This window comes from Phoca vitulina, unplaced genomic scaffold, assembly GCF_004348235.1.
Source record: "Phoca vitulina isolate PV1807 unplaced genomic scaffold, GSC_HSeal_1.0 scaffold38, whole genome shotgun sequence".
Lineage (NCBI taxonomy): Eukaryota > Metazoa > Chordata > Mammalia > Carnivora > Phocidae > Phoca > Phoca vitulina.
In genome coordinates, this window is record NW_022589741.1 from 17,667,247 (window position 1) to 17,694,322 (window position 27,076).

General features: G+C 42.2%; 1 long non-coding RNA gene across 1 annotated transcript in view; it reads right to left on the reverse strand.

The window, feature by feature from the left end:
• Positions 1 to 2,827: 2,827 nt before the first annotated feature.
• The window catches only part of LOC116646796, a 48,814-nt gene continuing 24,565 nt past the window's right edge, over positions 2,828 to 27,076 (reverse strand). The window contains exons 3-4 of the long non-coding RNA XR_004302221.1: positions 6,207 to 6,294; positions 2,828 to 5,766 (exon numbers count right to left, since the gene is read on the reverse strand). This is a non-coding gene — a long non-coding RNA (uncharacterized LOC116646796). The remainder of the gene's footprint in view (positions 5,767 to 6,206; positions 6,295 to 27,076) is intronic.

A 27,076-nucleotide genomic window follows, 5' to 3' on the forward strand; every position in this document is an offset into this window, starting at 1 on the left:
GTGTCCGTGTAACTGACATGCAATCCTACGAAGGGGCTCCTGAGCAAATAACCATTTTTTTGAAGTCACAGTCATATCTTCACTGTTTCACAAAGTACCGAATACAGTAAGCATTCATAAAACTTCATTGGGTGAATGAGTGAATGAATCTCATAATTTTTCTAGTCATATGGCTATCCCAAAAGAAATAAGGAGCTTCATTCTAACTTTACCTTATTGAGCACCATGTTAGGTGTTGATAAATCTTTGAAATTTTTAAAGAGTCATTCATATTGACTTCTCTGTAAAATTTCAGCACTATTCGAGGCATAAGAAGCTTAAAAAACTTAATTAGAGAGGCTAGAGCACATCGGATGAGGTTAAATACCACAGTCAGCCAACAAAGATTCGTAAGACCTAACAGATACTAGGGAATTATTGGTAAGCACATTGAAAAAGAAGGACTCATATTAAATTAAAATTCAAAGTTAATCATTTCCCGTACATACCATTTTCTTTTCTTGTAGAAAAATCTATTTATTAATTTTGGAATAAAAACAAGAAACTCTTTTAAAACGAAGTATCAGCTCCTCCCTCTGCCCCCCACCCCATCTCTGGTGATGAGGGTTGAATTGCTTTATCAAATGCAATTCTTGGAATAAGAATTATAATTTTCTGTTTTTTTTTTTTAAAAACTAAACTATATCCTGATGTTACAGCTTCGTAAATGTATTTTGATACCAACACTTTGAGGATTTTAATAAAACTACTTTGTTTTATATTCATTCTCTCTACACCTCCATGCAATACTGACTACTGAAATATATTTTTAGAGTCTTTCTGGGGAAGACCTGAAATTATTTTACTTTCTGCAGCTTCCTGTAGAATATTTGGTCCACTCTGAGGGAGACCCAAAGGAATAATTAATATCTACAGAAGCATTCATTCATGGACATGGAAGGAGGGAAAAACACTGAATTGCATCATCATGTAAAATATTTAATATCCTGTTTCTTGTGGCCAGGATCCAGGGGCTTTGGGTTTTCCACTAGAATATTTTCTAGTCAGATGAATCAAATAATAGTATCTCAGCTCTTTTAGAAACCTTGAAAAGACTGACTGCTCTCCATAATCTTTTTTCTTAGGGTAATGGGTTTTAAAAACCTCTTTCAAAGAAACAACCTGGCAGTCACCTCGTGGGCATGCTGTAGTCCTTCTGGTGTCTTTGTATGGGGACTATAGGCAGCTCAACGTCCCCTTGGATTCATGAACTCCATTGGTCTCACTGGTAACACACTTTAACGGCAGGTCAATGGGATGATGAGTGGAGACATGATTTTGCCTTTATCAAAGATAAGTATTTATCCAGGGAAAATACAAGTTTAATTTGCTAGCAGCTTATCCATTCTAAGTCAACCACTTCAAGAGGCAGGTAAAACCAACCAAGTAGATTGTTTGCTTAATGGGTGGATCAAGGCATTGGGCAAACAATTATACATGATACACGCCAATGAGGACAGTCTTTCTCTTCGGGATGTCATGTTCTATCATTCCGTAATGAAGTAATGACTTCTTGGCAAGCTGGCAGCTGAGGCCAACAACCCTCCTCGATGCTATGCCAAGCAAACACAAAGGTAATGCGTGGACACCATATCCTCCGGGTGGAGCATTTGCAGAACTTTTCATTCTCCCCCTTAAACATATGGGATCTATACCTAGACCTTCCCAATTCCAACATACAACATTTCATTTTTATGTATGTAATAGAAGAGTTCTACCATCCCAGGACAGGGTGGCTCTGAAGAGGAAAGACCATTTAATGAAATAAAATGTTACCATTCGAATTTCAAACTTTCTGCCAATGGTAACTCAGTAACTGCTTTATATTGACTCTTCTGGTTAGAAGAGTCTGCACAAAAAAATAAAGCAAAACAAAACAAAAATCTTAAGGGAATTCCTGGCACCGTGTTTGACCAGAAGGGAATGCAAGAGTTTAAGAGTCATCCAAATCTGATCAACTTTTCACCCTGGGTTCTGTTTACAGACTCCTCAGCTCACATTGTTGGAATGAGACAAATATAGCCACTTTTGCTTTGATCTGAAGTCAGTTTGGCTTTCCAATCCTGGCACAATGGTGACATTTAAGAGGCAAGGGGATAAAATTATTTTCATTCCAACCTCTTAAACATGTGAAGACTTACAATACAACTCTGGCCAACTATGAAGTTAGACCTCAACGGGCGATTTCTTTTTTATAAAAAGTTCTTTTTCTTACAGTGCTGGCTATGCACAGAAGTATAAAGACTTCAGTGCCTCCATTCCCCTGGTTAATTTTATTTTAAGAAGATAAGGACGGATTTGAGAACAATGGGGGAGAAAGAATTGCCACAAGGTACAAGTCAGGCCAGGGTGAGATGGGTCTTATACACGAGCTTCTGTCCGTTTCCAAAAAAGATCACAGTAACTTTCAAAACAATTAGTCAGGCCTACAGAAAACAAAACAGACCCTTGTTTAGGTCTCTATTTACTCATCCCTCAACAGTAAGCTGTCTGAGTCACCCAAAGTCTTGCTGCCTCACCTGCGAGCCCCTCTCTTAATCTGATAGCTGAGGATAGTTACGAGCGCTAAGGGAATTGAGGGCAAGCTTATAAATTAATGATTGAAGAGTCCCACCCATCTCGGAACAAAAGGTCTCCTTCCTCCAGTACCAGCCCTTCTTTCCAGTTCTGCCACTCTTAAAGGAGACTAAGGGGTAGGGGTGGGGGGGGGGGGTGAGAGGGGGGGGGGGGGTGGGTGGCGTACAGGCAAAGCCCGCAGTTTGTGAGATTTGCCTAACAGACACATACCTGTAGACACAAGCTTGTGTGGACTATCACCACAAGTTCGGATCTACGGGTTTGTGGCAACAGGCCTCAGGATCTTCTCTCGTTTGGGGGTTTGAGATGTCTGAAAATAAAACGTTAAAGCCATTAGTCCAACCAAAGATTCTGCCATTCTAATATTTTATGCCCCAAATGGAAAGACTTCCTCCTGCTCTTAGAAGGGCAAAGGTTAAGCAGCAGCACCTGTGTTCTCCCCCACGTAAGTCCCTCTGTTTTCACTTATTCCACAGATACGCTAGGCTTTAGGTAAATCTCATCGGGTTACTGTTTAATATTACGGAAGGCTCATTTATTCAGACCTTAATACACGATCTGGCCAAAGTGGTATCAGATTGTAAGAGAGAGAGAGAAAGAGAGAGAGATTGAGAAACACATGAAATCCCAAGTGCAAGTTCTTTCCTTTAAATGCCTGTAATTACATGAAAAAGGATGGTGAATTCTTCCCTTCTGTTTGCATTCTGGAAAACAGGTGGAATAAACTGGCAAGCACCACCAATAGGCTTGTAAGTATTTTCTGAAAAGTCTTCTAGAGGAGATTTCTAGCTATATTAAATTAGAAGACTCATCTTTGGGACAAATTTGTGTTTTTGTTTCCACCCTACCCCCATTATTGGTCCCAAAACCAACACAGAACAAGTTTGGGCATATATTATAAAATCTGAGCTGGAAAAGAAATTGTGTAATTGTTCCCCCCAAAACTGTTCAAGGATGTGAAAATGGACCTGTTTCTGAGGACTTCTAAAATGATTTCATTTGTCAATATAGCATTCTTTCTTCCAAGTCAATGTTCTACACGTAAAAACGAGACATCCAAGACAATGAAGCTTCATTAACCTCCTTTTGTGAATTTTCCTAGAGACATAGTTTGAATGATAAGCACTTCTAGGGACACATGATGAAAAGCAAAATAATCCCTCCCTAGATATTGGGAAAAACATATGTCTCCATCCTTCACATGACCTAAAAAGAAACTTTTTAATTTTTGTTAGCAATGTCTAAAGATTCTGGCTCTCAAAAAAATTCTCTTCCTTGGCCTCGACATATGAGCATGAGCCTTTCTCAAGATTAGGAGGCTCTACTAATAACAAAAGAGACAAAGCTGAATTTGGGGATTATTTAGAGAAAAGAACAGGCCCTTATGCACACAACCTGAAAGGTGAAAGCAAGAGAACACAAAACCAACCAACGGAAAGGACCAACAGGGATTGAGAGGTGACCCTTCACAGATTCTTCATCGTCTGCCTAGTTCATTAGGACTGAGCCGTGGGTAGGATTCCTGGCAGCCTACTTGTACCGTGAAGGTTCCCCAAACTGAGAATTTAGGTGCATCTCTGTGCCTTGACTTTCAGATCCAAAGCAACAACCGTAGCTAGTGAAAATAAGTAGGATCCAAACCAATCACCTCGAAGTGGTCTTGGCTTTATTTTAAAATGCTCATTTCCCTTCTAAAATGAAAGATTTAAAAATGAACCCCAAGCCTCTTCTTTTCCTTTGATCTTTCTGACAAAGGCACGGGTCCAGAGGCATTTGAGGATGGGCACTCTGCATGCTGTTAAGTGTTGCTGGAGCACGTGTGAGGAAGAACTCTCATTCAAATGGAAAGGAACCAGCCCAGGCTTCCAAAGTGATGAGGGCTAACTATTATTATCAGGTTTATTGAAAAGATGGAATGCAGTATTTGTTTGCAATGAACAAAAGATCTGTTAAAGTGTTACACTTGGTCATTCAATTAGAACAATCTTCATACATTCGCACCCTCGAACCCCCAAAAAAGGAGTGCGATGCTATGCTTTAATTGGGGGCATCTCTCGCGCTCCCTCTCTCTCTCTCTCTTTTTTTTTTGGTAAATATAGGACAGAGAGAAGCTATTCATTCCAAATGGTCTGTAGCGTTAGCTTCCAAACAATCCAAGGTTTTAATTTCAGAAAATAAAAGAAAAATCAGAAGATGTCTAGATTGCAGGGGAAAAAATAAGTCAAATCCTGACCTCACAGGAGAATGGTGTGTTTGGGAGAAGATATTTTCTCCAAAATATTAATTGACTACTTCCTTCAAGAACCTTCTCTGTGTTAAGGAGGAAAAGAAAGGTTCTTTTCAGAGGAAATTTTGGCTTGCTTTATGAAGCAAGATTCTGTGGGGCTCTGTGAGATAGTAATACTCATAATTAAGTTGGAAAATGGAGGCTGAATGCTTATGAACAATGGCCAAGCAGAGTAAGGTAATTTATCAAGCAAATATATCATTTATGTTATTAAACATTCTTAAGTGACATGAAGTCCTTCAATACCACTAAAAGGAAACTACCTATATCACGATAGCTGAGCTCAAATCTTAGCCACTGGACAGGTATGGGGATAGCTGCATTAAACACCATACTGTATTACCAATCTAGGACTAAAGTTAAAATGTCAATATTGTTATTATGCAATTTATACAAGCCCTATCTTCCAGGAATTCAGAGCACGGTAGGCTTTTTAGAGACAATCATCTAATATTTACATTTTTAAATTCAATTACCCAAGATAGCCACAGAGTTTAAGGACAGTGCCTGATGGTTTCAAATGAGTTAAGTCATTGTCAAAAGAAGTAAGCACCGCTAAGTAATAACTTTAAATTTTTTTTCTGAATTCCATAGAATTGAATGCCATGACTGCTCTACTCATTTGCTATGAATCTTATAAAGCTATTTGCCAGTTAAAAAAAAATCAAGTTTACAATGCAGTTATTCTTCAGAACTAAAGCATTCAGGCACGCTCTAAAAATTTGCAGTACTTGAGAAAATGGAAGGTTTGGGAAAGTTATAGGAAAACACTATTACCTGAAAAAAGTAACTTCTTAGGAATCCTATTTTTTAAGCTCGTTGCCATCTTGCTAGGCCAATATCTTCAAACCATTAGCCCGTGTCTGGAAAATAAAATTATTTTAAGTGGATCAAGACCCTTTGTTTGTTTTTTGGTTGGTTTCTTTTTGCCACCCAATTCTTGATTAAAGCTAAATTAGAATTAACGCCGGAATGAGAGTAAAAAGGGAACACCAAACACTGAAATAAAAATAATTCTAGAAAATCACTGGGCAACGTTATGTTTACTTCATTTCCCAAACTACATATGTTATAAAGGTCCTGCAAATAAGTCACTTTCACATTATTCCTGGAATTTCCCTGGCTATCGACAAACCCTGAGAATGATTTTACCAGAAAAATGATCAAATAGGAATGTGAGGTCTCAAAATACTCGCAAATTCCAATGTTTTATACCAAACCGCTCATTTGCTAAACATGATTAAGAGACAGGCTATCAATAATTAAGAATGGTTAAGGTATAATCAAGTTGGGCAATCATTACCTGGTATGATGTAGCATCACTGAAACATCGTTTTAACTTTTTGATTCTGAAATGTTTCGGGAGTCATTATTTCTCTCTGCTGATGGGGCTGTTAAAAAGAAGTAAAATATCTTATTGTGGAGAATTCATGAATCTATCCCCCTTCCACCACAGCAGGATTCTTGGCTTCCATTCCAACGTTCTTTCATTGGCCATGTTTTAGACGCAGGGTTTGCTTTTCCTTCATTGTTCCTTTACTAATGGAAGGCAAACTCACTGTGCAGCTGCTTGCAAAAGGGAAAATGTATTTGAGTTTTGCCTGGCTGTGGGCTTGAACACCAAATCCATGGTGATGTCAGCAGAACGACACCAACAGAAAGATTTCCTGCCCTCCACCCTCCTTCTTTTTTAAAGATGTACGTCTTGTACCGAATCTCAGCAGACCTCCTTTGTCCTGAGGGGATAGAGCAATTCAAGTGAACTTTTTAAAAAGGAAGGCAAGAGAGAAGTGAAAGAAAGAGGGAGAGAGAGAAGTGAAAGAGAGAGAGAAGTGAAAGAGAGAGAGAGAAAAGTAGGAAGAAAGGAAAGAAAAAAGAAGAGGAGGCAGAAAAAAGAGAAAGAAAAAGAAAAAGAGAAACAGAGAGAAAAAGAGAGGGAGGGAGGGAGGGAGAGAGGATGGAAGAAAAGAAAGGAAAAACAAAAAGAACAACAACCAAAAAAAGAGTCAAATCTACCCTTTGGCATTCATCATGAAGGAGGGGAGACAGCTAGTCTTTGGTCTCCCTATGGCTTTTCTGTTTTCCTGATGTCTTTTCTCTCACCCTCTGCAGCCCTTGCTTTTTGTAGGAAGATCCAATCACCTCAACAAAAGAGGCACATCCAGCAATCGCTGCTCCAGGAGACATTCACTGGTGCCATGCGCCAGACCGCGCACCATCCACCTGCGATCTGCCACCGGGACACCAGACCCCAGTGTGGGAACGCCTCTCAGGCGTGCATTGCAGAGCCTCCGGCACCAAAGCCAGCTAGCTTAGGTAGAATTAATTCTTCCCTGCCCAGGAAAAACTGACCAGAAGGGAGCGGGAGGGAGGAGACTGGCCAGGCAACGCCATCGTTTTCGTGCTCCTTTCGGCCGAAGGGAAAATTAGAATTGATATTGATAAGCTTCCTATCACACCCACCACCAACCCCCCCCACATTAAAAAACATTAATATTTTACATAAAGTGAAAAATGAAGGTGGGGCTAGGTCAACTAAAGACAAAGACGTGAAAATGGTATGACAGAATGAGACAGGGTGGACAAAAGCAAAAGATGCCCTCAGATTGCTTTTAAATAACAAAAAAAAAAGCAGCCCACTCCTCGAACAGTCTGGAACCCACTCAATGTTCGCCCTCAACAGACGCGTAAGAGAGATCAACTATTTCAGAGTGAGGAACTGGAGGCAAATTTGCTTTCGATACACCCGAAGAGACAAAGGAAAAAGAGGCTGCCAGTAACAAGTTGTCTCGTGTGCAACTGGCTAAGGAGACTACTTTCACTTTTGAAAGCAATAAGTTTGCTTAGGATGACAATTTTTCTTCCTTTTTAAAATGCAAACAATGATGCCAGGCTACACCTTTCCCTTCTAGCTAGATGGTTTAATAAGGCCAGGAGGGTTTCTTCAATGAATCACCATTTTAAGAAACATAGAAGACCCTGGTTCTGATATGGAAACATGAGATACAGATTTTTAAAGATCAGATGTCTGTCATTTCTTTAATATAAATGAAGTATACGCTGCACAAGGCTTCCCGTATGCCGGCCAACTTTAACACTTTTATTCTCAAAGCTATGTTTTGCTCTTGAGAAAACAGCCCGCAATTAGATTAGGAAGCTACAAATTAAGTGGGGGTACAGAGAGGCTTGGGAAAGAACTGACAATTAAATCACTTGGACCCTGTGAGAAAAGAGATAAGCAATATGCAAAGAGTCAGGGTGTCCTCCGGAACCTTGACCGTGTAACAATGGGATACTTGTTCCAGGAAAAGTACAAGAGAGCCTGGAGCCCCTGCAAGGTTGTCTACAACCATCAAACACAAGAAACCAAGTTCGGCTGCCACAGAAAGACCTTTTTGCCTTACTGCAGGGTATAGATTTACTCAGAGGGAACATCTGAACAGCCTAGCAAGCCCCCACATCTCAGCCTAAGAGAGGCCAGCTTTTCTCCGCGCAGGCTCTCCACGTCTACTGATTTCCACCTTCCCCTCTTCCTTCCTTTGGAACAACAAACAATCAAGGAGAACACGATTTTATATCGTCTTCGCCAAGGTGAAGTTTGGAAAGAAAAAAGTATTAATCTACATTATCTACTTCTTGCTCTCAACTTTTCCTTGGATCAATCTCTTTCTTCTCCCTCTCTCTCTCTCTCTCTCTCTCTCTCTCTCTCTCACACACACACACACACACACACACACACTGCTGCTTGGTCCAATCTGGTGCCTGCTTAAAAACAACAGAATGACAAGCAACATCTGCTTGTAAAAGAGCCAAAATCAAACCTTAACGTTTCTTGGCCAGGTTTTTTTTTTCTTTTTTCCCCCTGACTCTCAGAGGGGAGGGGGCAAGAAGGAGAAATACTAAGATTTACATTCGGCATCAGCTCCAGTGAAGCAGGAACTCTACTCCCCCAGAGTTACTTCAAAGGAAAGCACTGTGAGGTAAAACCACTGCAGTATTTCTGGTTGTCTCCCCTGAAGCAAGCCCGATCGCATAAAAGCCAACATACCAGATTCCTAAAAGTCAGGGCTTTTTTTTCTAATAGCTTTATATTCTAATTATATTATATTCTAATTAGAATTACAGGACCCTGTGTGTATGTGTGTGTATGTGTGTGTATGTACGTGTGTGTGTGTGGGGGGGCAAGAGGTGAGAGACGCAAAAGGAGAAGAACAAGACAAAAAAATGACAAAAGATACGTGGACAGGAAGGGAGCTCTGTGGCTTCTCCCCATTTTGCAACACACGGGTGTATAAACAGGCACGTTCACCCATATGCCACACACAGGATCGCACTCTGGAAACCGGGAGGCCGGGGCAGAAACCTGCACAGCTGTGGCCATCGGAAACAGGCTCTGTCATTCCCCCGCGGAGATGCGAATTTCTGGAAAGCGACCAACAGTCCACAAAGTCACAATGCAAAAGAGCAGAGCCACCTCAGGGAGGGAGGGGCCCCGGGGTGGGACGGAGCCGGGAAGGGAGGGCAGGGGTTTGCTACCAACTGAAACACTTTGGCCCTCCTAGAAGAGACATCGAGGACTGTTAGACGCCCGACTCCCGTGTCGCTCGGGGTTTGGAAGAAACCCACACACATTAAGGGAAAAATAAATTCAGACAAGTTGCTAAGGAGACTTGTGTAAACTCCAAGCACAGACATATTTCTTGGCCTTTCCCCCTCTGCTCCATCTTGTATTCTGATCACGCGGCTCTGCGGTACCACCACCCCAACCTCCTGCATTAATCTTGGCCTTCACCACGCAGACTGGCAAAGCACGCTGGTTGTATATATCATCATCTTTCAAACTTAACAAGTTAAAAGGGTGTGTGTGTGCACGTGTGTGTGTTGGAGGGAGAGAGTGGGGGAGCTTAATTTGGAATTTTTTAAACATAGGTGTTGAACAAAGAAGGATACTTAGACTGCGTGTTTGGGGGGCAGTGGGGAAAGGTAAGACACCTAGCGCTGGAAATTTCTCTTCGCCTGTGTGTGACACCCTTTCTCCATGCCCTCAGCCTGCCCCCGCCCCCACCCCCACCTCCAGTTAGAATCCTGTATTCCCGGCAGAGGTAAGCCGTGCCTGAATCATTACAGAGGCCGGTGTAGGGGCCCAGGCTTATGCAGAACACAGTGCATTCCACAAAGTGGAACCCTGTTCCCGGCTCCGCTGCTCAGGAGGGTGTCCCAGAGACATCAGCTTTTGAGAGCAAACTGGAACGATTCCGAAAACTTCTAAACCAAACCTGTTTAGATTCTAAACCAGTTAGCATTTCGGAGGAGGGACTCCAGCCCAATATCCATGCTCCAGAGCAGAGGCCTTCTCCCATAGTGACACATCTTTTGTAGCAGCTGATATATGTCAACATTTGATTTAGGGGAAAATTAACATTTCCTTTCAGGACAGAGATGTTTGTACTGTAGAAGCCAATATTTTCCTTTCTCAGCCTCCTGTATTAGAATTTCTAAAATCTTCCCTAGGACATGGAGAGGGTAGACAATACATAGCCTCAATCATTACTCAGGGTGCTGGGGCAAACCAAAGTCAGGTCTGAGTGTGCGTGTGCGTGCGCGCTTGTATGTTTTTGCGTGCATGTGTGTGTTTGTGTATGTATGCATGGGTCCCTGTGTCACTGTCATGGGCAGATTAGTAAGACACACACCAAGAGAGCTGGAGGACGAGCATCTGTTTGGTCCCTTCCCAAATTAGAGAAGTTCACAACGTCTGTCCACCAGCCACAACAGAAAAACTCCAGTGAGGCGCAACCGACCAAACCTGCTGCTATTTTACCACAATTCTCAGGGGTGGACAAGGGACGAGCAAGGGGATGGGAAAAGCATCTGCATTCCGTGCATAGGGCTGGGTGTGTCCCTTCGGCGGGCTCCAAGAAGGCTATGCGGCTCCCTCTCTTCTCCTTGCCAACCTTTATTTGGTCTTCACACTTCAAAGCTACAGCAAGCTGTTCTGCCTCAGTTGAAATCAGGCAGCCAGGCAACTCTTAAACTGGCAAGATGGAGATTTCGCTCCTGCCACTCGCGGAGAAAAACATAACCCAGCAACCAGCCCTGCTTGCCCGCCCTTTCCAGACACCTCTATGAAACCGAAGCCCGGATTTTGGGGAAGAGGGGATCACTGGAGTTCTTTATGACCTTTTCCCTACCAGGCCTATCCTCTGGTGTTTGTGGCACGAAGCCATCATGACTCAATCAAAATGAAAAATGAACCTGGAGGGAGGAGAGCCTGGTGGGCCTATCCCAGCAGGCAACTGGGCAATTACCCTGTGACCTGGCTGGCCTGGGGAAGGTAGAATGACACCTGCATTTTTTTCATTTGCTTAGGAAGCCCAGGAAATCCTGCCTCGTCGCCTGCTGGCCTATTTGTCCTGCCTGCTGGGAATGGGAAGGTTATCTCACCCTAATATGAAGACATGTTTGCTGGGACGCTCCATGCTCCTCCATCATCAAAGAGAGGAAGAACTAATTTACAGGATCAATGCAACCACTAGTCCTGCAGTGGAGGACTCTTCTCCGTCTAGATTGCCAAAAACACGCTTTCCTTTATAAGGTGGCTCGCTGCTTTCTCAAAGTCCCCAAAGAACAGAAAACATATTAGATACCTTTCATTACAGTACCACCTGCCCTCCCTCCAACTCTGCCAATCCTTTGTGGAAAAAGAAAGATACCAGTAAACCCATGATCAACATGGCTAGGCTGGCCTGGAAGAAAGCCGGCATCAGAGGCATAACGAATTCATTCAGGTAACTTTCAGATAAAAAATACAGTTTTTCACATCATATTAGAAAATCTCTAATGAGTCTGTTCTCTGAGATGCAGGAAGAAAAATAGCCCTATTAACGGTGGCTGGCGAACTATAATGCCGCCCAGACCCATCTCGAAGTAAAAAGCGATACAACTGCTATTTTTAACATGAGTATAGGTATGTGTGTGTATGTGTGTGTGTGCGCACCATCCAAATGTCTCATCTCTAGCCTTGAGCTCAAAAACCACATCTTTTTCACATTTTGTAAAGCGACCTTCCCTTACTCCACCCTGAAATTCGGTCTGATGCCCCACACACAGGGTAAGGAACAGAATGTTTTTCCTCTCCATCTTTTATGAGCTAATGCTTCAGATTGCAAAATGCTTTACACATCATCCAGTCATTGTCTTCCCAGCCCAGCTGGTATTACTACCCCACGTTGGGGCAGAGAGGAAAGTTAAGTGTCCTTCTAAAGCTCATTTGTTGCTATAACGGTGGCATCACAATGAAGACCTCCCTCCCCTCCCCAAACTGGGGAGAGGGTCCCAGGTCAGGCTGAAGGGATCTCATGGCGCCCCTTTTCTCATTCTGCCTGACTTCTCACTGAGCCATTGTGTGCCCCCTATAATCCCGAGATGTAGGAAACCACTGCCAGAAGTACTCTAGCAGCTGCCATCTTGGGTACCCCCAAAGAATAAGCCACCAAATGCTCCTATCAGAGATTGACATCAGAGGTCAGTCAAGATTGAGAAAGGTCTCTGGCAGTGTGCCCTAGTCAAGCCCAGCTGACGGTGCATTGCCATAACTCGGATCGTGAGCGACAGAGAGCCCACAGACTCCTGATTCTGCAAAATGCTGTTCGCCTATCTAGACCTGGACTAGAGTCCATCTGTCCATTACCTAGGGTCATTGTGGCTGCTCACTTAATTTTTATTTGTTTTCACACATGTGGCAGGACTGAAGAGCGGATAAATTCAAGATTTGAAGAAGACATCAAATTCTAAGTGTCCCGTGTAAAATGTTTACACATTTTCTATGTATTCCCAAGGCAAGTGGTTATTAAGTATAATTGAAAAAGTACTAGCGTCCCTCGGGGAGCATTCGAGGTGGTGAAGATGCTATTCTTGGGTAGAATTAATATCCATAATATAATCACATCTCTGTATTTTCATCCCCCATAAATAATTTATTTCTGACATTTAATACGGACCAGACATCACCTCATGGCTCATAAAAGCAGGATCACATTTCCTATTTTTTTTTGGTGTGATGCTTTTGGGGTGGTGGACAAGGATGGGTGGGGTAAGCGGAGCTGACTCTTGAATCCCATCTAAATGATCTGTAAACAAAAAAGGCTGGCAAAAGCCACAGAATGAGTCCAAAATCCCTCTTTGGAACATGTTAATTATGCCAGGAAGAACACAAGATGCCACTGATTTCATATTTTTATTTTTTAAAAATTGAGCCCTTTATGCCAACTCTGACTACCTGTTAGGGGCTGTCTGGAGTACCAACTTAAAAGGATTCTGAAATCCTGTCTGATCTCAGTAGGAAAGAGTTTTATGAGCATTTAGTAAGTTATTACTGCCAAGGGGGAAAGAGTTTGATGGGACATGGTATACTAACTGGTGTCTGCCATTCCTGACCGACCCCAGACTCCTCTTGGAGCAACATTTCCTTGACTTCATGACAGTGGGGAGGTGCTGTTCAGGAGCCTCTGTGTGATAAATTTTGAGATTCCTGGAAAGCATTATTATTATTATTATTTTATATTATTATTTCTGGACATTCTAGCTAATCATAAAGGAGTCTGGGTTGATTTTTATCTTACACATCTTATTCACACAACCTTTAGATAACACTCTAAATTACTGGAGCAAGGTAAAAAACAAAACAAAACAGCAAAAACAACTCCCATCCTCTTCTCCTAGCCACTGAGAGATGCAAATCTGACAGCTAAGTCTCTGTTGAATGCAAAAAAAATCATGATAAAAAAAAGCAGTTTCTGTGTAGCCCAGGATGACAAATCCATTCACCCTAATCGGGTTCACCTTGGAATCTCTATGTGAGACAACACATTTTATAAGAAAGGCTTCTCCCCAGATGATATACCTGATCCAGACTGACACTACTATTTATCCTGGGAAGCTTGGGAAGTTCTTGGTCCCAAGGGCAAGGAGAAGACTCTGTGATGAGATATGGATGCTTGCCATCCTACCTCACTGACTTAGACTGGCTCCCACCTATGAGGAGGTTAGACAGCTCTGTCTGAACAGGACCTAAAATCAGTAGACCTATCCTTTATTCAGGACCTAAAATCAGTAGACTTACCCTTTACTCAGCAACAGACAGAGCTCCTCAGAAATACCTGGGCCCTGAGGAAACCTTATCATTGTAAATAAGATCTCACTGTAATTCATAGGTTTGCTAATGGACTTCTGCCCCACAAGAAGGTAAAGCTTTAGTCTATGGTCTAAGTAAATTAAAGCAAAAGTCCCTCTTCAGAAACGGAAGCCTAAGAGGACCACATCAGAGACTTTCTCACTCTTATTGATCTAGCTTTCTCTGCTAAACTCCACATTATGGGCTGTGAAATCCACCTTCCTGAGAGATAGGGTGGGAACCTCCCCAAGGGCAATTAGGTATTGATTCCAACCTGTGGAGAAGCCAACTTTATTTTCACATTTCCGAGATGAGGTGGAGGACACCTTCCTAGCCCCAGCCCAAAGAAACTCAGCATGATAGCTTGTAAAGATGGAGATCTTCCAACCATTGAAGGGGGGAGGGGGTCATCAATCCTTTCTTGGCTGAGCAAACTAGATAGGGCTTACAGATCCTCCTCCTTACAAGTCAGACCACTACCTAGCCCATCCCTCCGTCACAACAGAGGCCTACAGATGGGTCCTCAGTAAGCCCCACTTGAAGCCATTTGGCAAACGGACATGAAAGGTCGAGCCTACCAGATGTTCTTCAGTGACCTGTGCACACACAGCGAGGGATTAAGATCAAGTCACTGATGAGTTTTCCTTGTGGACCTCAGCCCCCAGCAGAAGTGGTGACCACAGGAGTCAGAAGCCTCTACCTTTGAGGTAGGAATTTTCAAGGAGACTTGGAGGCTTGACCTCCAAAAGGAAGGCCTAGTTGGAGCTCAGAAATAAAGTACAATAAAAAATCTGTCTGGAATGGGTTTACACAGGATCCCCTGGGTAACAGAGAATTACAAGAAATTCCATCCGGGAGTTCAGCTGAGCATCATAACCTTGGTTTTTCTGCACATCTGTAAGTCCTATTAGTGCTTACGAGACTGACTTGCCTGTGAATTGATTTGAAGTGCAGTTACGCTGAAGGGGCCATGAAGATGGGAGAGCTAACATATGTCTTCCTCCACCCCCTGCCCAGAGCTGTCTTTGGAGGTCTAGGAGCAAGGGAGCATGGGCTCTAGGGTACCCCTTGTCCTAAAGGATCACTGCCATCCCCGTACGGGAGTCTAAGTGTGTGTCTCCCTAGCCACACTGCCTACTTAGTGGCCATGAGCTTGCGCGTACACATGTTGGTATGTTGCCACTGAAACCCAGAGCTGGATTTTCTTCTTAGCACGTTCACGGCCTCCAGACCCATGGCAGACAAAGACACCACCAAATCCCCACTAAGCTAACATAAAAGCCCCGAGAAAGAGAAACACTCGCTCCTAACTGCCTTTCTTACAGCATATGTCCTGCCGGCCTCACTAATGCTAATACAATGAAATTCCTATTTAAACATCTTAGCAGAGAGCTCCAAAATGGCTACTGGCACCACTGTGCATTTTCTTTTTTCTTTCTTTTTTTTTTTTTTCCTGTTAGATCTCGGCCTTTACTGGAGTCCCACTTCCCTGCACACACATACCTCACAAATGGGCTGTGCCAGATGGGTTCTTAATCATAGTAATCAGCTGGGAAATTAAATGTTGGAAAACCCAGCCAATCTCCTGAATTTCCCCACTTGAGATCAGGGCCTGAGCCGTCGTGATGTCCTATATGAGATCCAGGCTGCCTTTTAAAGAAGGGTCAATATGATGGACCAGGGTGGGCTTCACGCTTTATGGGCATTTGTGTTTCCTTCTTAGAAGATGGCTGTAGCTCAACTCACTTTTGTTTCAGCTCTGACGGCTGCTATTAATACCTCCTATTTACAGAACACACACCTCGGAGGAGCTCAAAACATTTACAGAAATTAACCAAGCCTTGTAACATCCCTGTCAAGTAGGCAGGGCCTAGATGGTACTTTCTTCATTTCAGGAGGAGAACCTGACCTAGTAAGAGGGCAAATTTCTTTGCCAGGCCACGCAGACAGGACCCCACGGCCTACTCATTTTCAGTTGTCTGCAAAAGTTGCCAAATGAGGTAGGTATTTATTTATACTGTTCTCACTCGCTTATTACTCTAGTATTTTTCACACGTGTAGGCACACCCACACCCACAAAATCATACTCTTAGATCCTGGTGTGCAAATAGCATGTCTTTTTTTTTTTTCTATGAACCTCTCCCCAGGTGTGTATTACAGGTTTCCCCTAGTAGGTGATCAATAGGTATGATTGATGGGTTTGTAATATGCATATACCTGTTCCTAGAGTGGCTTTCTTTCTCTCTGCCCAGAAGACTTCTAGATTCTGTTCAAATGTCACTTCCCCAGATGACCCTGCCTGAGGTTCCATCAGCAGCTAGGTTTCTGGTATCCTGTAGTGCCCACCTCATCCAGCACCAAAGCCGTTCTATTGCAATTATTAAAAGGCATAATAGTGAAAAGAAAGTAACTATGTAGTCTTTGAGATAGACAGGCCTCCATCTGAATCCTAATTCTGCCACCGTTGAGACACTGGACAAGGTAAAATGAGGATAACAATATTTACTCCAGAATCCGTCGTGGGGCTGTTTGTAGTCAGAGAAAATATAAACAATTGGATACTCATCAATATGACAATGGTTAAAGGCAGGATGGTCCATCAGTATTGAGAAATGTTCTCCTAGCCATGATGAAGACTAGACGTGTACAAAGAAAGAACAAAGAAATACTTCCAAGACATATTAAATGTGAAGAACAAGTTGCAGAGAATATGTATGATTCTATAAATGTGAAAAGCTCCCAAACCATATTGCTATTATGTACAGCTTTGCCTAAAGGTAAGACAAGAGATGGTTGCATGAGAAGCACGTGCAAAGCAAGGGCTCAAGACACAGTAGCTACTCCTCTTGTTAAGTCTGGATTCCTTGGAAGTGGAGCTGGGTTCAAATCCGTGTATCTCTAGCTCCTGGCACAGCATCTGGCACTTGATGGGGGCTGAGCGAAGGAATACTACTCAGTGAATGATGCAATCAGGAATTAACTGTTGAGTCAGGAAATAAGAGCGTTAATGGGAATCACAGAGTCTTCTGTGCTGTTTGCAATGTTTCCTAATGTAGGGAGGCAACGCAGTCCTTTGGGAAGAAATTGTCAGGAGGCCGAGATTCCAGATTAGTGTTCCTCAAAGTGTGGCCTCAGGACCACCAGCCGCCAAATGACCCTGGAGGCTTGTTAATTGTGCAGACTCCTGGGCCCCACCCTGATCTGAATCAGAGTATCTGGGTTTGTGATTCAGGAAATCTGTGTTGGAACAATCTGGTTTTTGTCTATAGATAAAAGTTTGAGAAGGGCACCTGGGTGGCTCAGTCGTTAAGCGTCTGCCTTCGGCTCAGGTCATGATCCCAGGTGCCTGGGATCGAGCCCCGCATCGGGCTCCCTGCTCCGCGGGACGCCTGCTTCTCCCTCTCCCACTCCCCCTGCTTGTGTTCCCTCTCTCGCTGTCTCTCTCTCTCTGTCAAATAAATAAAATCTTTAAAAAAAAAAAAAAAAGTTTGAGAATCACTGCTTTAGATCCCATTTGGCCTTCCTGTTTGACTTTGGGCAAATCACTAACCTTTCCAGAGTTTAGTTCCTTCTCTCTGGTGTAAGGGTTGGATCTCAAATGCTCCTTAAGTTGAGAAATTCTACGCCCGTGACTAATCCAATTCCCTGCGTTTAGGTAGGCCTATACGTAAGCCATATAAGATGGACAATCCAAGTTCTCAAGATGGACAATCCAAACCTGGTTTGAGCTGTTCGGTCTCTGCTCTATTTATTGGATATTTTTCAAATTCAGAAGCTGCTTGTTATTTGCTCTTGCTCTTTATAATATTCTTTAATTACTAAAATCAACAGTTAAGGACATTCTCTGAGTGTTGGTTGTTAGTGATTAAAATATACGGCTTTAATATTTTAATACATTTGTGTTATAATTACATTAACATAATGTAATGATTATGAGAAATAATACAGAAAATACACACATACACATGAGAGGGAAGATGGTATGAAGACCTTGGAACAGACAGCGAAAACAGTGTTAGGAAAGATTACCGGAGAAAGCCAATAGAATGTCTCCCTCTGGCCTTGGGTATGGATGGAATAAGAAGAATGTGTCCAGTCATTTTCATGGAATTTAAAAGCCAAGAGCGCAGATGGCTGAGTTGAAGAGGGACTCTCTAGCATGTTCAATGTGTAGCAGGCCAAAAAATGGCAAGTGATAGCAACCTCCAATAAATCCCAGAGGTTTTTTAGGACAAAATCCAAAACCAAAATTAACCCCTCCTTTAGTCTTCAGAGAGAGAAGACTTTCTTAGAGTTACCAAGAAATGGATCTAAGTCTTAATAAGAATACTCTGAGAGGGACGCCGGGGTGGCTCAGTTGGTTAAGCGACTGCCTTCGGCTCAGGTCATGATCCTGGAGTCCCGGGATCGAGTCCCGCATCAGGCTCCCTGCTCGGCAGGGAGTCTGCTTCTCCCTCTGACCCTCCTCCCTCTCATGCTCTCTGTCTCTCATTCTCTCTCTCTCAAATAAATAAATAAAATCTTTAAAAAAAAAAAAAAAGAATACTCTGAGATTTCTACCTAAGGCAAGGTCTTTGAAGTCAATGGATCTGTACTGAAATGTTCTCTACCCTGTTTATATATTTGGGTGACTTCCTTAGTCACTCAGAGCCCCCATTTCCTAATCTATACAATGGAAATAATGGGATCTATTTCCCACAGTTATTGGGAGAAGAGAATGAAATAATGCATGGAAAAGTGCCCAGCCTGTGCCCCAGGCACCTTAAGCATTATGTCAATATTTAAAAGAAAACACTCTTCTTCTTGCAATTGTATTGTAGATAATTGTCCTTTCAGCCTGTCTTGTCTTCCTCACAGTAGCCTGATAAGAGTGGTGGCTTAAGACTATTCAAAAGCATCCTGCTTCTTGAAATTCTCAAGTTGTTTTAATTTTAGTTTCTATGTTGTTCCAGCTCTGCTCCAAATTCCTTTTAGTAATTAAAACAAAATCACACGCACGTGTGGTGAGTCCTTTTGTCAAAAAAAAAAAAGGAGTCTGAAGACCCTTTCAGAGGCACTTTGAAATATATCTTATAAAAGGAAAACCAATATTATCAATGACAGCACAGGGTCAGTGATTTGAGGGTGATGAATTCTAGAGCCTGGGATGCTGCCTGGCATATAATAAGTACCAAGCAAATATGCACTAAATGAACCCGAGACCTAATGCTTCTAGTCATCGTAAAAGTGGGAAGAGACTTAAAAAAAATTTTTTTTAAATGTTGATAGTGTATGGTTAGTAGGATGGAGGGGCTAAATCTGAAAATTCATTGGAAGTCTTAGTTCACAATGAAACAAGACACTTGAAAATAGGCTAACTCTCCAATAACCTAGATTACTGGAGTTATTTAGATATTTCTTATATTTCTACTAAATTCATATTCTGTCACTTCAACAATATCAAGCTCTTTCTTGAAAAAATGTCTAAGGGAGAAAGTTAAAATTCCTGAATTTAAAGCCATCATCTTTGGAATTCTTTGGACCTAGACGCAGGGGACTGAAGAAGAAAGTCTCTGTCTTTCTTACCATCCTCTCCCTTCCCTTCCTCTATCTTACTCTCACTCCTGCTCACTCATATTCACTCTCATTTTCAGGTATGAGTCAGACACTCGTGTCTTGGCCTACACCTCCCTAGAAGCAAGTCTCACACTTATCTTCTTCATTGGCATGTGCGCAGCCCTGGCTTAGTGTTGAGTACACAGTAGTACAGAAGAAATATGTGTAATATAAATTATACACCAGATGAAAGTATCAGGGAGGTTTCATATTGGGGGAAAACATCACTGCTTTACCTCTCCAAGATACCTTAGCCACCTCTAATGTACCTCACTACTTCGAGGATAGGCATCTCTTATATATTTCACGTATGGATTCGTTCACTACTCCATGAGCTGTGAGAGTCTCAAGATCAGGGTAATGTCCTCCTCCTCTACATCCTCTCACGAACAGCCACTTCCAGGCTCCACCCACGGTGACTGGTGATTCACCAAAAATGGCTGCCTGACTCAGAACCAACAGGATCCGTACAACCCACTCTGGACCTTCCAAGGGAGTAGGGATCATGTCTCACTCACGCTGGCATATACTCAAGTGCCCGACACATCAAAAATGCTCAATAAATATTGACTGAGGAAGGCAGGGGGGCAGTATGAATGAAAGATACCCAAAAGAAAAAAAAAAATCCAAATGTTTCAGTGAAGCCAAACATGGCGGCAAAATAAACTAATGTGCTTTTCTATTCATCCTATCTTGGATTCATTCAACAAATATTTATTGAGGGCCTAGTTTGTGCCAGCCGTTGTATGGCACCAGTGACCCGCAGATGGATTACACAGAAGAGTGAAAACAGGTGTGCATGGACTGTCTTACTCTAGTGGGGAAGACAGATAATGCAGAAATAACTGCACGTGTTCAGTGATGGGCAGTCAGCAAGGAGAGAGTGTATTACCTCTTATAGGGTGCGGAGGAGGCACAAAGGAAACAGTGGATAATCGGGGAGTGACCAGGAAAGGACAGAGAGGATGAAAAAATATTCAACAAAATTTATCTGCCCCTGCAAGCAAGGAACTTCTTGTAAAGATAAGTGTACTAAGGACATCAGTCACCCTTGAAGCTGATGGTTTAGTGTGATGGCAAAAGCTGGTATAGCAAATAGACATCTTTTATGCACAGTAATATCGACACACATCCAGCCAAGAAACCTCAACATTCCCATTTGACTGACTCATTGGACAAACTCAAATGCCTGAGCTCAAGTGTGGGCTGACCTCCTTGACCTTGACACCAACCCACGAGCTGCTTCAGTATGTTTTAACAAATACTGGGAAGTGGTAAGCTTTTGTTTCTCTTGGTTTTCACAGAGATGGCTATTGACGTGCCCTGGTCTTCAATATATGATTTTGTACCAGGGATTCAACCTTAGTAGGGAAGAGCGGCAGTGATAGAGGATGAGGAAGAAAGGCATTTGAGAAATTATCCAGATAGAAGCACACTTAAACACTAAACAAAGCTACTTGAAAAAGAGACCCAGAAATGAGTTATAATATTGACTTAGAATAAATTCAAGCTCAAGTGCAATTACTTCGAACGTTAAGATGGGTAAGAGGAAAACCAATGTGCTCTGGTATTTGGCCACATACAATTCTTTGATCTGGCACTTAGAAAGGCATTTCTCCTGTGACCTTCCTGGTCTGCCTAATATCCAATGTGCAGTCATAAAACCCAATCTCCATATATGTGAAATGGAACATTTGCTGTTTTTGACTAGGAAAAATGGAAGAGGACCTTGGCTTACATGTGTGGCTATACAAATAATTGTCTCTTGGTGTTGGTCTGTACTGAAAAGGAATGCAAGAAAGTAAGAAAATACATCTTCAAACAGAATACTTCTTATCACCATGCATGTCCCTTTGTTCCGTTTCTCAGGATTTCCTATCTGTCTTGAGGACGCCCATGTAGAAATGCAGGGGCTGACAGCCAAGGGTTTCAAACCCAGTCTCATCACTTAGGTGGCCACTCTGGATAAGTTACTTAACTTGTGCATACTTAGTTTTTCCCACCTAAAACATGTTGAGTTGGAGAGTAAGTAAAATTACTTGGCACCTGTAGATGCCCAATACACGTTGATTACTTTTTCCCATTCCCAAACAGAAATACAAAGTAAGAACCAATCCCCTGTGTTTGCTTATATGTTCTTATAAGACAGGGATGATTGAAGAGCTGCATATCTGGTGATGTGGGAAACACACCTGAGATACAGTTCTGAGTAATCAAAGGTAAATACAGGGCTTTGAGTTGCAATAAAGGAAAGAGGAAAGACTGTCCTCTTGGGGGATAATTTCTTTGTTTCATTCTCTTTTTCTCCCGTGACCTCCCCATTTCTATGGTTCTCCCTCATGATCACTTGCTTCTGGATGCCAGCGCTCCAGGTTCAATTATCCTCATGAAGAAGCTGGTTTCTGCAGGCAACTCTCCTGGCCACACAGCTATCTTTCCCCTAACTTCTCAGATGAGTCTTCCCACTGGAGGAAAGGCACTAGAGACTTCATGCAGAACATGCTGGCCCTTACTTGGTCTCAGCCCTAAGTCCAGCAAGCCAGTGTCACTGTGATTTTTGCTTAGTATTTCTTTTATGAATGATAAGGTTGAGAGAAGGAGGGAAGGGTGCACATCCACAAGATTCTTGTGGACTCCTAAAAGTACTGTTCTATCTGAATGGGTGTAATTGCAAAATTCAATGGCTAACAAACTAAATGGCAACTCACACACGCTTATAAAGGCTCACTCAAAAGCCTCACCCCCATATTCTCTAAAATTCCTTTTTGTCATAGAAAACAGATGTAGAAAGCACTTTCTTCTAATGGCCTATAAGTCAGCCGAGCTTCAGAAATATTATGTTCATAAAAGCATTACATGAGGGACGATTGCATTTTCCTTGTTGGCACAATATCGACATCTTTATAAGTATGATATAAATAATATGGTATTTGCATTATAATGAAAATATAATGCACATACATCTATCCAACAAATATTTATTAAGTACCTTCTGTGGATTAGCCAATGAAATAGACCAAGAGAAATGCACATACAGAAGGAATTTTCACATTCCCTTGAATAGTATCTATCAATATAGTCAGGACACAGATCTCATGGGTATCAAGTGAAATCTGCTGGCATGTTTTCCTAGTACATCACATTTAGCCTTCATGATATTTTCATAAACATAGCTTTTTCACTCTTGGTGTGTTGTCTCTTCAGAATTTTTTTGGACAATCTCAAAAAAAATCCACTTAGGATGATTTTACACTCACTAAAGAAATATTGATTCTACAACAAGAGACTGAGATTGGATACTGTCGGCCTCAAATCCCAAGTAGAAAAGCAGCACACAATACTAGGATGATAAATGTCCTCACATAAAGCCATTCTCTTCCAGAGTTTTCAAAGTAAGTCATGTTTGTGGTGGTCTTTAAAGGAAAAGAATGGAGAATAGGAATGGACAAGAGAATCCCTAGTAAAATAATTCATGTTTCCCACATGCTTAAGATATGAGTTCCATGTGACTCCTACCACCACTAGCCACTGTTTATTGAACAGTGAACAAAGGCCAGGTACATCACAAGACATATATATTTCCCACAACAGCATGAGGCAGGCAGTATTTTATCCATTGTCTAAATAAAGATGTGAAGCACAGAGAAGTGACATGTCTGAGGTCACACAGTCAGGAAATGTAGAGCAAGGGTCTAAGCCTGAATCAAGGGTCTGACTCCAAAGCTTATCCTATGTTGCTAACCTCTGATCAAGTTCAATCTACAATCCAAGGTGGGAAATCTAGTTGAAAGAGAACAAACGATGCTTCAGAACATTTCCTTCACCTGCAGTAGTGACTCTTACAACTTGTTGGATGGATCTCAGACTTCTCTAGAAACGGGGATATATATGTTTACAGTTTTTGCATGCATATGCCATTCTGAGAGATTTCCAGACACCTCAAAACTAAGGCTAAAAGCCTGTGCCCTGAAAGTTGCATGACCTGACTGGGATGGAGTGGATAGAAATGTCTCCTTGGCCAAACCAACCAGGCTATGCAAATTCTATAGTCTAAGCAATATTTTACAAGCACAAAATCCACCCCCAACAGAGGCTGATTATGATAGACAGAGACTCCAAATTATAAAGATATTCACAAAGAACACAGGTTGCAACCTGATTCTTGCTGGACCTGTGAGCGGGAATGAGTCAGCAGCAGCGTCCAAGGGAGGAGGGAAGAATGTTGCTAGAATGAATGTCAATCCTGCAGCTGGGCTGGATCCCTTGGTCATGACCTTGAGGCTCAAGGAATTGGCTCAGACAGTTCTGAACTGAGTAGCCATGTCACAGACAGCCTCCAGCCCAGCAGGATGCCTCTCTCTAACTCCGCCATCATGACACTGCCGTCTGCAGTAACCGTGCTGAGATGTCTCAAGACCAAATTTATCACGCCCGAGATTCCATTCTTACATAAGAATCACCTGTCGATCGTGCGTAAGTTTCAGCACCAACTGAGCCAAGGGTAATCAAGATTTAAAAGGAAGGGGCTGAATAAATATCAACCAGATTTCCTCTCTGTGGGGCTGAGTTTTGAAAAATCTTTGTGCCCTCATGCGCCCCTCACAAGAGACTGTCATTTTTCTACTTTCAGGCTGCATCACTACTGTCAGGGGAAGGATGCTCTAGGAGCCACAGGCCATCTGTCTTCTTGGAGGTTCTCTTCGAGCTATGACCTCGGTTTGCTCCAGCTTCTGCCTATCCTCACGAGTTTCAGCTTGCCCTCATCATCTGCTAAATTAACCATACAGCAAAGGCCTGACTCACATTAGCGAAGCCTGAAAGACATCAGTACAAGCCCGGAGCTACACATCGCTGTTATCAAAGGCCGAGGGCCTAGGAAGAAGTGTGGGAATGGCCCTCATATTTTTATATCACTTGGGTAGTCTAGAAGAGTCCTTTAGCCTAAGACCTTGGAGGGGAGGTTCAAGCGTGTTGTTGGAGGGCAAAGAAAATGCCATTTGAAAGTGATAGAAGGAAGCAGAGTTGTTTAAGGAGTAGGGGGGTTGGGATGGCAGGACCTAGGGCAGAGGGCATCTCCTAAACTAAAAAAAGCACCAGGAAAATTACCTACAGCTCTATTTGGCGAGATGTGAAAAAATTAAATTCAGACTAAGAAATATCTGGGAAGGTTTGAATCTGTGACCCTGGGCAAATTGGTCCCTCCTCTGCGTTTCCATTTGTGAAATGGAGGAGCAGAATGAAGGCTTCTTCCTGCACTAGCATGCCATGATGGGAGGTAGAAGAAAAGGCCTTTGAAGCCAACATAATTACTCCTCTGTCCAGGGCAATGTAAACAACAATAACTCCAACAGCCTTCAGCCCTGCTTTTGAATGAGTTCTTTGCTTCTGTCTAAGAGGTAAAGTAGTTCATTCCTTGGGGAGAAGTTGAATGTGGCATGGTGGACCAAGCCCTTTTCACTCCGGTTTCATTATGTTATTTTGAATTAAGACTAATACACAGAACATTCAGTATACGTTAACAAGGTTTTACTGAGTGTCTGCCATGCACCCAAAGCTGCAGTAGGTCCTCTAGGAAAGAGAAAAAGCGAGCAATGTGTTCAGGGTCTTTGAGTATCTGGAGATTTTTCTCAGAGGCTCACATGTTCCATTTTAAGGCAAGCAGAAAACAAGTTGTTATATTTTAAAAGTCTAATTTTAAAAATAAATACCGCTTCTTTTTTTTAATAGAAGCAAATGAGTTGGACCAGACTTACTTGTTTTTATGCCTTTACTAATACGTACTATTTATGCATTATTTATCTTGTTATGCATGTCTACAAGAAGCCTCACTTTGGCATTTCTAGATCTTACAGTGGCTTGAATTCTGATTGGATGCCTCTAGGTAAAACATAAAAGTCAATGAAAAAATTTGAATTTTCAAGCAAATGCATGCTTGTACATTTTGAAGTTCCACTCAAGTGCAATCTATATAATATGAAAGAAAACTAAATGAATCATTTTTTTGGAAATTGCTCTAATTCCCCTATGTGCACATTGGGTAGTATTTTTTCACATCTATTGAACATGGATGCTGCCCCAGGTTAATTCCTAGCAATGGAGTGTTATCCTTTGGTGTGTACTTATTTCGCATATATTAGGTAGATGGTCAGTTATGTCATTTTCCCCAGACTATTTTGTTTTCCTTTGAAGTTTTCTAAGACAAATCACTAATCAATGTATTTCAAAAATATGCCTTGGGTGCAAAACAGAACTTTTCAGCAAGTAAAAGTGTTTCAAATGAGGTCTTTCCAATGCAAATTATCTCTTGTCATGACCTGAAAGTACTTGTCTTCACTGAGTATGCTTGTGTGCCTTCACTTACATGGGTTTAAACATACAAGAGTGATATAAAGCATGGTATATCCATTAATGGACTTTGCCAGTCACATTACATATATCTAAGCAGTTTATAAGATGATGTACCAAGAATGAAAGTGTGATATTCTTACTTGAGAAATGATATACTATATTATTGCCATGTTTTTCTTTCAATAACCCAAAGCACTATTTCAGGACCCCAGGTATTCAGAATTGATTTGATTATACTCTTCTGTTCATGAAATGTCAAAGTACCTTTATATCCACTGTTTTTATGGTGAATGTGATGAGCTGAGAGGCAAATATATAGGGCATTAACCATCCCAGTTTTCGTGGGACTGAAGAGTTTCCCAGGACATGGCACTCGCCATGGGAAAGCCCCAGCAAATAGGGTACAAATTGGTCATTCTGTGGGTGTTATAATTATCATTTGTAATTGGGGAAACTGAGGCACAGAATAGCAAAGTGCGTTGCTCAGTTTACCCAGCCAACTGGCAGAGATGCAGGACTCAGTCTTCTCTATTCCAGTGAGAGCACATTCACAACTAGGCACATCCCTGCTGTTTCCTCTATATCCTACTCTCACCTGGAACGGTAAGAAAACCAAGGTCATCTTTTGACTTTTTTGTGTGCTACCATCCCAAATGGACGTAGGTTGAGATGCTGTGGGTACCAGTGAACTGGGCCCTTTATGAATTTCCCACATTATTCAAGAGGAGCAACATCGCCATTTGTGTTTTGAAGAGAATGACAGAGAGACAGAAGTTATAAATATCATACCTCTTAAAAGCAGAGCAAATACTAGTGTAAGTTCTGTCTGCCCCATAAGCCTCCTCTTAGGACTATCAACTATCTCCAGTCCTGACTGGGCCATATGTGTAATTTCATGAGACAAATCAACTTGAATGAACCTTAGGAAAGAATAACCCGGTGGCCACCTTTGGAACCACAACATGGTACTAAGCTACCATTTACAGAGGGCTCACTGTGTGCTGGGCGCTGTGCTTAGAGCCTTGCTTGGATGTGGTCAGTTTAGCCTCACACTAATC